This window comes from Danio aesculapii, chromosome 7 (assembly GCF_903798145.1).
Source record: "Danio aesculapii chromosome 7, fDanAes4.1, whole genome shotgun sequence".
Taxonomy (NCBI): domain Eukaryota; kingdom Metazoa; phylum Chordata; class Actinopteri; order Cypriniformes; family Danionidae; genus Danio; species Danio aesculapii.
The window spans coordinates 9,052,518-9,059,755 of NC_079441.1; the positions used below are offsets into that span (position 1 = coordinate 9,052,518).

At 36.0% G+C, this 7,238-nt stretch overlaps 1 protein-coding gene across 1 annotated transcript in view; it reads left to right on the forward strand.

Moving 5' to 3' along the window:
• cemip (cell migration inducing hyaluronidase 1) overlaps positions 1-7,238 on the forward strand; it is a 380,066-nt gene that overhangs the window by 42,129 nt on the left and 330,699 nt on the right.

Below are 7,238 nucleotides of genomic sequence, written 5' to 3' on the forward strand. Positions count from 1 at the left end.
CTGTAACCATTGGCAGCCATTGTATTCGTTTTCCCTACTGTAAAAGTCAGTGGTTTGAAGAAAGAAATGTAAACAGTTTTGGAACGTCTTGAAGTAGTATTCATATTAGTTAGTGGTTACATTGTCAATGGTTACAGGTTTCTGACATTCTTCAAAATATCTTTTTTTTGGGTTAAACAGATAAAAGAAACTCATAAAGCTTTGAAATCACTTGAAGGAAAGGAAAATAGTGAGTAAATATTTAACATGTAGTGTGTTAACATTGATTTCCATAATTTATGTTTTTACTTCAATGGATGTCAATGGTTACAGGTTTCTAAACATTTTTTCACAAGAAAATAAATCATTGTGTTTATTTATTTTATGTTAATTGATGCCAAACTTTGTTTCTTTCTTCTGTTAAACACAAAAGAAGACATTTTGAAAAAATGTTGAAGGCAGACTTACATAGTATTTTCATACTGTGATTTAAAAGATAGATTTTCAGCCTCATTGCTCAGAAATCTTTCTAATATAGTTCAAGAAACATAATATAAGTTATTTTATATGCATTTATTAAAAATAGAATTCATGTAACTTCTTAAATGTTTTACTTTAAACAAATTAAATGCACTTTGAAAAGTAAAATAAGCCAAGTGAAACTTGATTGCTTAAAAAAAGCACATTTTTACATAACAGTATATTGTTAAAAAAATGTAAATTTAGGAATAGATGCATGGTAGATTTAGTAGATTATTTTTGCTGTTTTTTTTATTTTTTTTTTGTAATGGTGGAAAAAGTGATTTATTTATTTAATTTTTGGCAGTTTTTCAACAGTTAAAGGCACAACTATTATCCCTCCTGTGAAATTGTAACTCTTTTTCAAACCTTTTCCAAGTGATGTTTAAGCAAAATAATATTTTTCAACCACATTTTTAAGCATATTAGTTTCAATTAGGGGTGTAACGGATCACGGTTGATCCATGATTCAAATGGATCACAGCCCACGGTTCAGACCACACAGATTAATAATTTTTTTTTTTTACATTACTAAATTTGTAACGATCGCAGCGAGATTGGCTCTCATGTCATTCAAACACATGTATGTAAGCTTTTTGGCTTTCCTGAAAAATATAATGATGACGGAAGAAGTTAGGTTATTCAAAATGTGGAGGGTTTCATTAAAAGTGTTTTCTGTCACTACTTGTTTAGCCTGCATCAATGCATTCAGTGTAAACTGCACGATTAATCATAAAAGATCGAGATCTCAACAACCACGTGACATAAATTATAAATGATGGTGACTTGCATGTTTATTAATCCTTCGAATCGCTGCATTCAAATCTGAAAACGCAAAACTCAGGAAAGAGATTGAGTCTTCAGTCTTTTGAGGGAGTTATGAAATTACAGTCAAAGAACACAGAAGTACTGGAATAACGGTTTATAGTTTAGGTAAAACCACTGATGTTTATCGTAAAGGTTAAAATCACCCTCATATGCATTTAACGACGCTCAAAAATAAAAGTTGTAGGCAGCAATTACATTAGATAACCAATAGGTGGTGACAAGCAGCCATCAAAAAATATGCCACTGAATAATTCTTCAAAAATGATCATCTAGCAAAGAAACACGAAGTTTTATGAGTGAAAATTAATTAAAAATGAGACTCAAAATAAATATCTTCTCAAATTATATCATCAGCAACAGTAGCGGTAACAGTGAATCTTTCACAGAACTGAATATTTTACAATCTATTTTTATTAGGGGTGTCCAAATTAATTGTTTCTTTGGTGCACCGTGATGCAGACGCGAAAGATTCGGTATCGATTCAGTAATAATCATAACTGCAATGTTTCCTCTAGGATTTTTTCCAGCTGTGGCGGCAGGCCTTTTTTACACAGATCTACCAACTATCTGTGGCGTTATTTCAATGACAAATGTTGTGAGCGCAGTATTACAAGTCGAGATCGCATTTATGTAATAGCCTACAGGCATGTGGATCTCTTTGCTTACGTGCTGATTTTTTCAGCTCATGCACAAAACTTCTTGCACGCCCCCTCAAATATACGCCGCTTTAAGAGCGGGCAGATCTTCTTGTTCGCTCTCAAATAAACGCTGCTGAGGTGCGATTTACTGCGTTTATGTAACGAGTATGTCTCCAGCATTTAGTAGATTTGCTAGGAATATTTAAGAATGCCTCCGGTATTAATGCGTCATGAAAGAAAGTAAAACGGCTATACATCTATATGTCGTGTTTGCTGGCCTCGCGCTGTTATAATTCACTTACCTTTTATTACGCTTTGGTGCAGTTATCACCCGCAATTAAAAAATAGAATGTTTTGAATGAGAAGCTGTAATGTAGCCGCGGCGGGATAAATCTTGGCGTGACGGCCCGCCATGGAAGAATAAATATGTAGCGGAAACCATGAACCAGTTCTTATGTACTGACGTCATTTATCTCATATGCCGTAGCTTACTATGGCAAGGGAGGCGAGCGCACGTATTTACAACGTTCCAACTACTTAAAAACGCAAAAACTGTACACAATTTCACTGCGTGTGTGTTTGCTGTACAGACTTTCACTGACACTTACAGTAGAAGCCCCTATTTCACTGCGATTGAGAGAATGAAAACTGTAAACTTAATTTCTCTCTCTTTCTCTCTTTCTCTCTCTCTCGCTCTTTCTCACTGTGGCCCATTTGACCTGCTGGTGTGACTTTTCCTCTCCTCTCGGCTCTTACAGCGATACTTCTGGATACAGACATGAGCGCGTGTCTGCAGTTTTCTCCACTGCGTCTATCATGGATCATCTGTGATCGCCGCTGCCGTTTCTCAGTGACACTCAACTATGAGGAGCGCCAGTGAGTTAGAGCCAATCGCAGCCCTTTCTGTTGAGCGCATGACCAATCATAGGGGTGTAAGAACGAACGGCTCAGAAAGCGAGCAGGATATTTATATTTGTTTATTTGCTAGTATAAATGCTCGTGTTGTTTAAAGGTATAGTTTATATATCTGACTGTTTGTATTAAAGAACAAAATTGTATTACAAATAGTATATAAATATAAATATATTTATACATTTTAATACAAGAATTGCTATGCTGTGGAAGAAAATATAAAACTGTGTATGGAAAGCATTGTTGATGCACCGAGATATCGAATTGAATGGAATCAGTTGGCACGATAATCGTAACCGAACCGAACGGTGAGACCAGTGTAGGCTCACACCTCTAATTTTTATTCAGCTGATTATTTCTTCATTTTATTTTTAATAAAATTACAGGTTCTCAGTTCTCTTGTTAAAATCAAAAGTGTTTTGTAGTGCTGTGTTTGTAATAAAGGAACGCAAATGACAATTGTCCCCTCCCCTTTTTGGCTGATCTGAAAAATGGTCCAATCAATGACTAAAAAAACATTATGTGATCCGAATAGTGAGATTTGTGATCCGTTACACCACTAGTGACAATAACTAATTTCCTTTCTTTGTTTTTTTTACCATGATGAGTGTTAGGCATGTAACGTTAACCATGTTCAAGGTATACCACGGTTTGGAAAAGTCAAGGTTTTAAAACCGTTAACATTTTCTGTAATCCCATTCTTAAATTATGAGTAAGATTTTTTTATTTACATATTTATTTTAGTTTTTTAAGACAACAGTATCTCCAGCAGAAAATATACCCAAAGAGGCCGTTTTAGATGGTGAAGAAATCAGTGTTTTTGGAACTAATGAAGACAGCAGAAGTCAATAATTCATTTGAATTGTTTAGCCTGATATGTTTACTGTTCCAAAATATTATAAATGTTTCCCAAATTAAAATATAATGTCAAAGAGGAAAAGGTTTTGTTTTTTACACAGATTTTTAAAAACAGTATATTGTAGACCAGTAATCTCAATACTGTGATTCCGTGAAACAGTGATATTTATATACAAGATAATCATACCGTCAGAATCTTATACCGGCCCATACCTAATGACCGTCCATAATATTCTACTAGTTATTTTACAGGATACTAGTATTCAGCTTAAATTGCAATTTAAAGGCTTAACTGGGGTAATTAGGTTAATTAACTATGTTAACTAGACAAGTTTGGTTAATTAGGCGAGTCACTGGACAACAGTAGTTTGTTCTGTAGCCAGTTCTGTCTTAATATTGACCTTAAATGATAATTTATTATTTCAAAAAATTAAATCTGTTTCTATTCCAGCCAAACCAAACTAAATGAAAATATTATAGAAAATCCTGTGTAAATTGTCCCTGTTCTGGTTAACATCACTTTGGGAAATATCTGAAAAATAATACAAATTCCACAGGAGGGTTAATAGTTTTGCCTTTAACAGTATGTCTCCTCATGAGCTCCATGTATGGAGATGTGGACTGATGCGGAAATAACTCAATCAAGCTCTAAACCCCTTATGTATTTCATCTGATAAATGTAGCGTGACGTTTAAGTCTCAGACTGATGGAGGAATGTACAGATCGCAGGCCAAAGGTTATTTATGGGGCGAGGAGAGCAGTGTCCTTTCACCACATCAGTTTGTTGAGCGCAGGAACTCAGACGGTCTGAGCCGCTGTCAACTTTCTCAATATCACATTTCATCTTCGTTTACTCAAGATTTAAGAATAGAAGTCACGTTCATTGGGAATCAACTCATGACCGGTAAAGTGGAGCGCTGAGACTCTTTTCACAATGCTTCATGACGTAGATTCATAATTATTCAGGAAAGTGACAACATTGTTTCAGTGGCATAATTACACAACCTTCCACAGGGTTTCAGTGGCACACTTGGAAGTACTAGTTAACACTTATGTGCTGTTTAAATTGACTACCTTTTCGTTATGTTGGGGGCTGTTTTTGTCCCATTGACTTCCATTATAATGACATTTTTTGATTGCAAATCCATGACACCATATAATCATGCTTTCTCAATTGTTGGTGGTTTTTTCCTGTTGAGAAGAGGTCAAATGTGTACATTTTTGCTGTCGATCATCAGTTGGATTAGCATTAACCCTTTAGATAGGTCCGTGCAAAAAGCTTTCTGGCTTTTATAATAGATTATAGTGTGTGTGCATAAACACACTTAATATGTTCTGAGAGCTGAGGGGCTTATTTTGTTTTTCTCAGACATATCAAGATAAGTGTGCAAATGTTTCTCTCTCACACACCTGTCCACCTGCTCGTTCATGCAAATGTCTAATCAGCCGATCACATGGCAGCAACTCAATGGATTTAGGCACGTAGACATGATCAAGACGATATTCTGCAGTTCAAACTGAGCATAAGAATGGGGAAAAAAGGGGATTTAAGAGACTTTGAACGTGGCATGGTTGTTGGTGCCAGACGGGCTGGTCTGGGTATTTCAGAAGCTGCTGATCTACTGGGATTTTCACGCACAACCATCTGTAGGGTTTACAGAGAATGGTCTGAAAAAGAGAAGATATCCAGTGAGCGGCAGTTCTGTGGGCGCAAATGCCTTGTTGATGCTAGAGGAGAATGGCCAGATTGGTTCCAGCTGATAGAAAGGCAACAGTAACTCAAATAATCACTCGTTACAACCGAGGTCTGCAGAAGAGCATTTCTGAACGCACAACACATCCAACCTTGAGGCGGATGGGCTACAGCAGCAAAAGACCACACTGGGTGTCACTCCTGTCAGCTAAGAATAGGAAACTGAGGCTACAATTTGCACAGGCTCACCAAAATTGAACAATAGAAGATTGGAAAAACGTTGCCTGGTCTCATGAGTCTCTTTCTGTTGCGACATTCGGATGGTAGGGTCCGAATTTGGCATCAAGAACATGAAGGCAAGGATTCTACCTGCCTTGTATCAATGGTTCAGGCTGGTGGTTTCTTGAACATGACAATGAGTTCACTGTACTCAAATGGCCTCCACAGTCACCAGAAATCAATTCAATAGAGCACCTTTGTGATGTGGTGCAACGGGAGATTCGCATCATGGATGTGCAGCTGACAAATCTGCAGCAACTGTGGAATATTTCCAGTAGCTTGTTGAATCTATGCCACGAAGGATTAAGGCAGTTCTGAAGGCAAAAGGGGTCCAATCCTTTTTTTTTTTTTGCACTCCAACTGATTTAAAAATGTTACCTCTTCCCAACAAGAAAAACCAGCAACAATCAAGAAAGCATAATTATATGGTGTCATGGATTTGCAATCAAAAAATTTCATTATAATAAAAGTCAATGGGGCAAAACAGCCCCCAACATAACGAAAGGGTAGTCAATTTGCCCAGAGTGCATTTTTGAATTCTTGAAAATTTTCTAAGCATTTTCCTGAAATATGTGTCAAAATAAGATTTGTCACCAAAAATCATTCCTGTTGCTGAAACACAGAGAAAGCTGTGACCAACTTAAGACTCAAAATCAGCCCAGAGTGGATTGAAACATCCCCAACAGCACACAGAGATTAAAATAAGTTACTACTGTATATTACAAGGGAAGGAGGATAGATTTACCATAACTGCTACGTGTGCTTCTTTTTATAGTTATTGGAAATGTTGTGGAAACATTGTAATGCCTTTTCCCTTTGTAGCAGAAAGGAACACTGCAATTATGTCTGCTATAAAAAGCATACTTACACTTATTATTGGTAACTGAAAGCATCTAATTATCTCTGGTTCAAAGCACAGTTTGTACTACCATTCACAATTTTGGGGTCAAAGAAGCGTGCTTACATTTTAATAAGTTTAATTTTATCATAGTCATAGTAATAACACTTCATTTTCATCAGTCTTGCTGCACAATAACCACAGAAAAGTCATACTTAAAATATGAAAATTATCAAAACTCTCTTCTTTTTAGATGCTAATGGTCTAATCCGATTCAATGATCTATGCTATGCTAAGCTAAAAGTCTTGGAGATCGGTTGAATGGACTCAGAAATGGTAAAACTCAACTGTTCAACTCTAGGGGAGCTGTAAAATTAGCCTCTTTCCAAAAAAAGTGTGTTCCCTTATTTTTCTGCTAGTTTGTTTGGTTGGTTTATCTAGAAACTAGTCGAACAAAGTGTAATGTGGGAGATAAATGTTAAATACTGTATGAAGTTCATCGTTAATGCTTTAGAAAAGTTGGTGCATTTTATAATATTCCTCTTTTAAAGTATTTCTGATCAAATAAATAACCAACACAATCTCACAACGATTCATACGCTGTCAAAAATGGCCGTGATTTCAACAGAAAAAAAACTACAAATGCTACAGTAAAAATCCGTAACTTGGTTAACAGTATGTTTTCTTAATATAT